Source organism: Hemitrygon akajei, chromosome 4 (genome assembly GCF_048418815.1).
Source record: "Hemitrygon akajei chromosome 4, sHemAka1.3, whole genome shotgun sequence".
Classification (NCBI taxonomy): domain Eukaryota; kingdom Metazoa; phylum Chordata; class Chondrichthyes; order Myliobatiformes; family Dasyatidae; genus Hemitrygon; species Hemitrygon akajei.
In genome coordinates this window covers 105,485,582-105,496,051 of record NC_133127.1, presented here as the reverse complement: position 1 = coordinate 105,496,051, position 10,470 = coordinate 105,485,582, and the positions used below count along the sequence as shown (strand labels likewise).

The window sequence follows — 10,470 nt, the reverse complement described above, 5'->3', positions numbered from 1 at the left end:
TTAGGTCGCCCAGAGGCTCCCACAGAGGGGGAGGGGTGGTACTGTCATGGTCCGGTCCATGAAATCCGCATTCTGTCTCACGGTCCGGTCCATGGACTCCAGACTCCGGGTCTTCCGTCTGTCCCTTATCTCATTTGGGCTTAATCGTAGGCACCTGATTCTCGTCTTGGGGCCGGGAATATAAGTGGCCCTGCGTTCGAGGGTGGTTGTGGGTTTGTCTCGTCAGTATCCTGTTCTTGTCTCTGTGTGGGTATCCTGTCCTCACGTCCATGGGGTAAGTCAGGCTGTCCTTGTCGGTACCCTACGGTGGGATCTGTCTCTCCCGGTCCTTGACTCTGTTGGTTAAGTCAGGCCATCATTGCCATTAGCCTGAGCCTGGACTGTTCCCTTTCTTCCCTCCGAAGCCTTGCCCTGCAACCTGTGTCTGGAGCCTTGCCTCGCCTTGCCTCTGTCTGGAGCCTCGACCTATTTGGAACTGTTTGTCCGTGTCCACGCCTTCCCTAGGTAGGCCCATCCGTTTTGCTGCTACCTAGCATTGGGAACTGTCTCCTCGTGTTCAGTGTTCTGTGTAATGAGTGTCAGCCCTACGTCCTGTATCCAAGGAGGGGTCCCGGCTCTGTGTTCCACGTTCCTGTCTCTCCCTCGACCAAGGTTCTGTGTTTTGCGTTCCTGTTCTCTCTCGACCAAGGCTCTGTGTTCTCGTCTTGTCGATGTCCCTCGCCCAGCCCTGGAGTACCTTGCACAGCCCGGTGCTGGGATTCCCTCATCCTGTGCTGGGGTTCCCTTGTCCTGTCCAGGAGTCTCACGTCCAGTCCTGTACCTCACCTCGTCCTGTAGCCACGTCTTGTCTTCGCCTGGTTCTGGAGCCCGAGCCCGAGTCAAGTCCTAGGCTTTGGGTCCTTGTCCTGTCTCTGGCTCGGAGTGCAAGCCCAGGCTCCTAGTTCCCAGTTCCATGTCCTGGTTCTGCTATCCTTGTCATGTCCTAGCCCAGGCCCTGTATCCTTGTCTCGTCCAGGGCCTGTGTCATGTCCAGCGTCCTTTCTTTTCCACTTTCCTTGCCTCCTTCTCACGCCTGGTCCTGTTTCTGGTAGTTCAGTGTCTGTGTCTTGGATTTGAGTCCACTCTCAATGACCCCATTTTGACAGATTGCTATGTTGCTTTAAATTAACTGACCTCAGTTGAGTCTCATTTGCAACAAATGTTTTCAATTATTGCATCTAGAAAACATCACGAATGTGTAACATCTGAGAGATATCAGAGGAATGTTGAGGAAAGCGACATGTCAGCCGACCTTCATGGATATTTTTGGAAAGAGTTACATCACACTTGTTAAAGTGAGTTGTTTCTTTGATTGCTATGTCTTGAAGAGTGGAAATAGTGAAAGGGGGCATCACGTGGGACACGAGAAGCAGAAAGTGCTGGAAAAAGAAAATCGGAAGATCAGAGAAACTTGAAGTTCTCTTTCTCATTCATAATTTTATCAGAAGTACCTAGACGTATTTTCGCAATCAGATCATAAATAATTGCTATTAAACTCTTCTGATAGGGGTTTAAACCTAAAAGTTTTCTGTAATTTCAGTTTGATGTGGTATCGGAAACGTAGGTAAAATAACTTTCAAAAATTTTCTAATTTGTAAATAACTGAAAAAATGTGATCTATGCAAATTGTATTTATTAGACAACAGTTCAAAAGACATGAGACAGTTATCCATGAATAAATCACGAAAACATGTTATACCCTTCATTTTCCATAAAAGAAAAGCTTGATCAGTTATGAATGGTTGGAAGAAAAAAATAGATATAATAGGACTTGATAGGATAAATTTATTCAGTCCAAAAATTTACAAAATTGAAACCATATTCATATTGTATGTTTAGTTATTGGCTTAGTCATTTGTTTATTCAATTTAGTAAGTGCAAAGGGAAGCAAGACACCTAAAATAAAAGCCAATGAGAACCCTTGTACAGACTGGCACTCGAGGTTTACCTATCGTGGTCATTGAATTTCATCCAGATCTTGTGACCAGAACGTTAAATATCGAATGGTAATTTTTCAGTAATAGAATCTTAAGCTCGGCATTGCCAAATCGCCATCCTTTTTTGATTTCTGTAAATATTTCTTTCTTAACCTAGGATTTTTATTCTGCCATATACATGAAGAAATTTTAGAATCAATAATATCGAAAAAGGATTTAGAAATGAAGATTGGTACCGCCTGAAATAGATACAGAAATTTGGGTAAAATAATTATCTTAATAGTATTAATTCTACCAATCAATGATAAGGGACAATGGAGACCATTTAGTAAGCACTTGTTTAACATGATCAATTAAAGGTAAAAAGTTAACTTTAAATAGATCCTTCTGCTTCTTAGTAATTTGAACACCCAAATAAGTAAAGTAATCAGTAAGCAGTCTAAATGGTGATTGTCTATAGATTGGAACTTGCAAATTTAACCGGAAAAGCTCACTCTTATTAGGATTCAATTTATACCTAGAAAAAACGGTTGAACTGAACAAATAGTGATATTATTACAGGAATGGATGTCTCTGGATTAGAGATATATAGTAACAGGTCACCTGCATATAGTGATATCTTATGCGTCAGATTCCCACGAATAATGCCAAATATATTAGGTGAATCACGAAGAATGATTACCAAGGGCTCCAAGGCAATATCAAGTAGTAACAGGCTTAAAGGACAGTCCTGTCTCGTACCCTGAAAAAGGGGGATCTCTGATTATTGGTAAATAGAGAATTCAAAGGTGTATGATAAATCAATTTAATCCAATATATGAATTTTGGGCTAAAATTAAATTTCTCAAGCGTGTTAAATAAATATTCCCATTCAACGCTATCAAAAGCCTTCTTGGCGACAAGCGAAATTACATATTCTGGAGTTTTAGATGAAGTATATACAAAATTCAAAGAACAAAGAACAATACAGTACAGGCTATTCGGCCCACAATGTTGTGCCGACCCTTAAACCATACCCCCCATATAACCCTCCACCTTAACTTCCTCCATATACCTGTCTAGTAGTCTCTTAAACTTCACTAGTGTGTCTGCCTCCACCACTGACTCAGGCAGTGCATTTCACGCACCAACCACTCTCTGAGAGAAAAACCTTCCTCTAATATCGCCCTTGAACTTTTCTCCCCTTACCTTAAAGCCATGTCCTCTTGTATTGAGCAGTGGTGACCTGGGGAAGAGGCGCTGGCTGTCCACTCTATCTATTCCTCTTAATAACTTGTATACTTCTATCATGTCTCCTCTCATCCTCCTTCTCTCCAGAAAGCAAAGCCCTAGCTCCCTTAATCTCTGATCATAATTCATATTCCCAAAACCAGGCAGCATCCTGGTAAATCTCCTCTGTACCCTTTCCAATGCTTCCACATCCTTCCTAAAGTGAGGCGACCAGAACTGGACACAGTACTCCAAGTGTGGCCTAACCAGAGTTTTATAGAGCTGCATCATTACCCCGCGACTCTTAAACTCTATCCCTCCGCTTATGAAAGCTAACACCCCATACGCTTTCTTAATCACCCTATGTACCCGTGAGGCAGCTTTCAGGGATCTGTGGACATGTACCCCCAGATCCCTCCGCTCCTCCACACTCCCAAGTATCCTGCCATTCACTTTGCCATTTTACTTTACTTCATTGACCTCCTAACATTAATATACGAATAACAATTCTTAATAAATCCTGTCCGGTCGTCAGAGACAGTTTGTGGCAATAATTGCCAATATTTTGGAAAAGATTTTGGAGTCCTCATTCAACAAGGATATAGGTCTATATGATGCACATTCAGTGGGTTCTTTATCTATTTAGCAATTAAAGAAATAGATGCTTCATAAAAGGATTGTGGTAATTTACAAATAAGACATCCTGAAATATTCTACATAACCAAGGAGAAAGTAGATTTGAAAAAGATTTTTAAAATTCCACTGTATACCCATCTGTTACGTACCCCGTAACTGGGTGTCTGACCTGCAGAGAAAGAAGAATCCGTTGGAGTCTGGTGGTACCAAACTGAAGGTGTTTATTAGTAAACTACACAATACACTATCAAAAATGCAAATATACATATAAAACAAGTTAGCAGTAATAAACCTAAAAGTGTGGGAATAATAATAATCAATAATAAACAAGCTCTATCGATGACTAGGGGTAAATGAATTGTCATTGGAAAGTATAGAGTTCAGTTCATAAATGCTGAAGTACTTATCGTTGTTGTATTGAAATCGTTGGGGGGGAGGGAGAGAGAGGGAGAGGATTTGTCTTCCCTGTACTGATTCCGATCTTCCACGTCGTCCTCCTGCTCCCGAAACTTATTTAAAGTCATCAACTTGTGACCACAGAAAGAGGAATGCCGGTTTTCCACAGTGAGCTATTAACACAGGCCAGGGTTAAGCACACCGATAGCTCCCCACCGGTCACTCCTTTGTCCACACTATGAGCAAAAAACCCCACCCTTGTCGTGGGCACACAAAGCTCGCCAGTGTCCTCCTTGCCTCTGGCGTCGTGTGTCTGATTAAAACTCCAGTCGACCTTGTATATATCTCACTAGTGCAGAACACCAGCTGTCCATCATATAGCTCCGCCTTTCAGTTTCCAAGGCAACTCGCAGACTTTCTCTCTCTGCAGCTGCTGAATTAGCACACAAGCTGTTCGTTCCTCTCTTCTTTTTAATGGACCAGTCCACTTTAGAATAATCCTTCAGATCTCGTCACAATGGTGCCTGTGGTGCATGATGCAAAATAATAGACAGGTTCATTCTTTTCTCCTAAGAGTTATACAACATATATATGCGTAACAGCAGTTCAGTTATCGTCTCTCTAGACCAGAATGAGAGAAAAGCAAGAACTTTATTGACAGTGTGATTGGAAAAGCTTGCAATAGCATTGAACTTAGTCAAGCACTGCCAGGAATCGACACACTGTCGATCCTGTCCCTTCAGTCAACCTCCAGGATATAGGGTATTTAAGTAAAATAGTTTTCTTCACAATTCAGTTTTGAAATATTACAATGGAGTGAATATCTGAACAAAACATACGACGAGCATAGGATGTCGAAAGGTTAATACATGGACCGAATCACGCAAACAGCAACTAGGATCATTACTTTACCGGGGAAACCGGCAGCCACAAGTACAGGATAGTAAATTTGGACAATGATGAAATTGCTAGATATCCCATTTTCTACCTGTAATTGTGATCAGTTGTCTGGCGTGTTCCAACGACCCAGGTTCTCTATTTGAATGAGTTATTAAACAAAGGAACGAACGCTCGTTAAGCCAATCAGTATCCTCCTGAGTATCACAAACCACTGAACAAGTAACTGGTGTGGATTTATTTTTCATTGTGACATTAAGTAATAAATTTTATCTCTGCAAGGGATGTTACAGACAAGTTAATACTTAGATGCGTAAAATAAATCAAGTGGACATTACACTTCCTGCTTTGGGACAAGAAGATTGAACTGTCTGAATAAATTATTCACTCCAATTGTCTTATTTTTGAACAAACCGTATCGCATTTAATTAATCAATATTTGCGACATTGCTGATATTACATAAGCGGAAGTTACTCTGTTTAATATTGTCCACGGCCTGGTTTTTCAAGCAGCTTGGCCTTGAAGCTACTGAGGGAAGGGCTCTCTGAGATTAGGTACTCAAATCTTAATAGGAAGCTTAATTTGAAGAAACCCCTAGGGACAGTGATTATAATATGATTGAATTAATTGATGAATTTTAGAGGAAGAAGCATGAATCTCATATTTCAATATCGCAATGGAATAGAGGGAATAATAAAGACATAATAAAGGATCTTGTCCAGGTTGATTGTGTGACGATACTGGCAAGAATTAAGGCATGCGCAGGGGTAGCTGAGGGTTTTTTGGTAATAGTTCACAAAGTGCAGTATAGATATACAACACAGAAGAAGAATTTCTCAAGCGGCAGGATTCGGCAACAGTGGTTGACAAGAAAAGTTAAGGACCGCAGAAATCCAAGGAAACCGCATATAAGATAGCACAAGCGAGTGGTAATGTGGATCGCTGGGAATATTTTAAGCTCTAGCAAAAGGTAACTACAAAAGCCGGAAGAAAGGAAAAGATGACATATGAGGGCAAACTAGCCAATAATATAAAGCAGGAATTGAGTTGTTTTTTTTTTCAGTTATATAAAGAGTAAAAGTGTGAGATTTGATATTGAACAACTGGAAAACTTATACTGCTGAGGTAGTAATGTGGGACAAAGAAAGGACAGATGAATTTAATGGGTAATTTGCATCAATTTTCACTGTGGAAGGCACTGTTAGTTTCAGGGAGCACGGATTGGTTCCATTGCTATTATAAAGGAAATATTCCAAGGGAACCTCAAAGGTCTTAAGGTGGATAAGTCAGTTGGACCAGATAGACTTCATCCCAGAGTCCTGAGAGAGGTTGCTGAAGAGATAACGATTGCATTAGTCATGGTCTTTTAGGAATCATTTGATTCTAGCATGATCTAAGAGGACGGGAATATTACAAAGGTCACTACACACTTCAAGATGGGAGATTTGCAGAAGGCACAGGGAAGGAAATTGTAGGTCAATTAGCCAAAGCTCAGTGGTTGGGAAAGTGTTGGAGTCTGTTATTAAAGATGAGGTTTCGGGGTACTTGGAAACTCAATCCTAGGAGAGTGTAACGTGAAGAAGGTTGCAGAGACGGCTGGAGAAGCGGTTTATTTGTCTGACTCTGGTGGTGGGTCTTTGTCTTTGTTTAGCCGGAGAGAAAGGGAGAAGGCGTAAAAAGAACCGGTCGTTGGATTCGATCCAGTGAGGGACAGCGATAGCCTGCCGGAGGGAGGAGGTCTGACAAAGTGAACCAGCAAAGTCAACGTTATCGTAAGCTGGTGATGTTCTCGGGAGTGGAGCCCACAACGAAGGAAGTGAGGAATATGAGACTTGGACAGAGCAGACCTGTCAGATGTTGGATCAGTAGTTGCGCTTTGATAATCTGAAAATGCAGTGACTGGTAGCGAGTCTAAAAGGTCCGTGTGCTGAAATAGTGAGATCCTTAAAGGCAGACAACTCCTTATCTACTTCCACAGGCTACTGAGAAACGCTAGAGAGCGTAGTTTTTCTGGCATAACAGGAAGGCTAGTGGAGTTTATGACTAGGACTAGGAGCATGGTTCAGGAGATGAGGTAAAAGATTCTCGCAATATACTTCGGCTAGAGAGACGGCTGCGTTGCTTGCGGTGTAGATGGGCCATCCAAATGACTGAGGTGAATCAGATAACGATAGACCAAGTGGTGAATGGCGTACAGTCACAGGTAATGATCACTTTCGGCCACCGAAAGTAACATACGACACGAGCACCAAACCACCCCCAGCACCCATCACCACCCTACCGCACTCCGCCTCCTTTGCTGAGCTGATCTGAGAAGTAAGAGAGGAATAAAATGTGATGGAGAAACAGGCGGATTCCGTCAGCAAGGTACAGTCCACGGCAGCAAAAGTGTCGAAGTGACTTCTGATACCCCACAGATGGGGATATTAGAGGAGTTCATGGCAGATTTTAGAGCTGATGTATATCGTTTGTTATCGGCGGGCGCTGGCACAAAGCATGACAAAATCGATAAGGAGCCGGACCCACTGACGGGACGCACTAAGCACGGGACTGCTATCAAATGGGGTCCCATGGAGTTGAAAACGGCCGGTGAGGAGAGATATTTCAGCCGGGAGTGTGAAGGACATGGAAACCTTCCTAAACTGAGCCCACAGTTATTTAAACAGACGGGGAAGTCGTGAAACTTCGGATAGACCCAATAAGGGAATGGCCTAGATTCCGGCGGAGTAACGCTCCAATCAATGTATCAAGGAAAAGACTAAAGTGAAATACTAAAGACTATTCGTGAAGGTTTAGTAGAGCGAAGCTGCAGACTATCGTTTCTGTTTGAGGGAATTTATGCTAACTTGACAACGACTGTCAGGTTACTCTACTGTACAGTTCGTTGAGGCCCAACCCGAAGAAATCCTCGGCTGTAAAGACAAACAGTGTGATCGTGATTGCCAAGAACACCTCTGAGAAGTATCTAGTTGTTCGGTGAGACAAGAAGGAGCGAAACAATCTCCTGGAAGTAAAACGTCCAAAGCCAAGCCATTCAACTTTCATTACTCATCGTTTCCTGGAGTTTGAAAGAGAGGATTGAAAAAAATGGTTAAGTTTGAGGATGCTTTTTATACGAGTTTGATATGGGTTGTCCCATGAATACTCGCCACACCGTCCGAATGACAGTGGACACTCTTTGCAGAGAAAGGACTCGGCGACTGGCAGCCGACGAGATGACTGAGCATCGGCAGCATCTGCGGAAAATGGGATTACAGGATTATCACTGGGTCCAGGTGTCCCTATGCGTTACCCGTCGTGGTGGCGAGGACGAAGAATGGGAAGGTACGACTCTGTTTTGACTATCGGACTCTGAACCAACGCACAAGTATACTGTACGGTGGACCGGGAATGCACTCGCCTGCCTGAGTGGAGCGAAGAGGTTCAGCGTATTGGTTCTAAGAAATGGGTATTATCAGATATCCATTAGTGTGGCTGCCAAGGAGAACGCAGCATCCATACGTCAACTAGGATTTGCTCAGTTTGGAAGTGTGAGACAGAGCATATCAAGTTGTCCAGATATTTTCCAGCGTGTCATGGAGAAAACTGTCCGGGACCTGAACGTGCTTGCGGTCCTGGTGTACCTAGGTGATTTCATTGTGTTCGGGTCCACACTGAAAATGCACAGGCGAGGCTCCTGAAAGCCGAAGGGTTAAAATATTACGGTACACGCGCCAGTTCGGCAAAACGTATGTCTACTATGTTGGACAGGTGGTTTCAGGGTTGGAGTTGATAGGGATCTCTCAGCAGATCGAAATGGTGACCACATGGCAAAGGTCCAAGAATGTGAGCGCCCCACGCTAGTCCCATGGATTCTTTGGGTACTATCGAAGCTTCGTGAAGGGCAAGTCTAAAGTGAATCACGTTTCTATTCCTGCTTTGGGAAAGGAAAATGAGGAGAAAGAAAGGAGTAGACGGTAAATATTATCGTGGCCCTTTGGAGCCGTTTGGAGCAAGGTAGAATGCATAATATGAAAAGATCTTTCAGTTGCTGAAGGAGCTGCTCCCAAAAGTTCCTGTGTTGCTTTTTTTGCCCGTATGTGTTTCATAAAAACATCAGCAGTGAGGGCTTAGGGTGCAATCTGTATCAAGTTTAGGACAAAGTGTGGAGACCAGTCGCTTTCATCAGCCAGAGTTTGTCACACTCCAAGTGAAACCACCCCACGGACAGATTGGAGTTCCTGGCATTAAAATGGTATGTGGTGGAGAAATTATTATATATCAGGTGACACGTTCCAGGTGAGGACGGGCAAAAATATATTGCCATATCCTGACCTCGGGGAAAATGGATGCCATAGGCCAAGGTTGTTTGACGGTGCTGTCTGCCTACGATTTCAGCCTGAAGGACGGGCCGGGAAACCGGAACGTCGATGCTGACGCATTGTCCCGACGGGCGTATGAAGGACTGAAAATGGATGGAGAGTGGGACAGCGTTCCTGCGCTTGGAGCTAAAGCAGTCTGCCAGTTTTCCATCACCGGGGAGTCGGAGGCCCGTCAGACAGAATCTAGCGGTGGATTATTTGGGAGTATCTGGTTGTTCCATTCGGCATGCTTACTGCAACCTGACCGCCATAAATACAAGGCATTTGCCTAAGTTTGTTCCAGTGGAAGTGGCCGCCGCTCAGCTAGATGACCCTTGCATAGGTTTCGTCAGCTCATACGGAAAGCGATATGGCCCAAGCTAAAAAGATGAAATACCCGGCCATATCTCCCCTGCTGAGAGAATGGCAGAAAATAGAATTAAGGATCCATGTTCTATACAAGGCCATGTCGCCTACAGGCAGGCCTCGGCAATCCCAGCTGGTTCTGCCTGAGAAGTATTGGAGGATCGTGCTGATGTCACTTCATGGTGAATCAGGTCATTTGGGGTTTGACAAGACCTGTGGATTGTTCAGAGAACGGCTCTACTGGCGTCGAATGAAGCCAGAGGTCGAGGTGTTTAGGTCATGCACTCGAAGTATTCGGAGGAAGACGCTGCCTAAGACGCTGCATCGCATTTGCAGAGTGCAGGGCCACTCGATCGGTTATACATAGATTTCCTCCCCATGGAGCCTGATTCTAGGAAAACGGCGAATGTATTGATTGTTACTGATCACTACACCAGATATGCTCAAGCCTTCCCGACAAAGAATCAGAGGGCAGCCGTGGTGGGCAAAGAGTAATGAAAAAAAATGTTTCGTTCATTATGAGAGTATCTGGTTGTTCCATTCGGCATGCTTACTGCAACCTGACCGCCATGAATACAAGGCATTTGCCTAAGTTTGTTCCAGTGGAAGTGGCCGTCGCTCAGCTAGATGACCCTTGCATAGGTACCGT

The 10,470-nt window shown here is 43.7% G+C and overlaps 1 long non-coding RNA gene across 1 annotated transcript; it reads left to right on the top strand.

Moving 5' to 3' along the window:
* Nucleotides 1-216: 216 nt before the first annotated feature.
* Nucleotides 217-1,576, top strand: LOC140725946 (uncharacterized). Its single transcript, XR_012098540.1, has 3 exons — nucleotides 217-274; nucleotides 405-504; nucleotides 1,222-1,576. It is a non-coding gene; the product is annotated as an uncharacterized lncRNA (long non-coding RNA).
* Nucleotides 1,577-10,470: the final 8,894 nt, after the last annotated feature.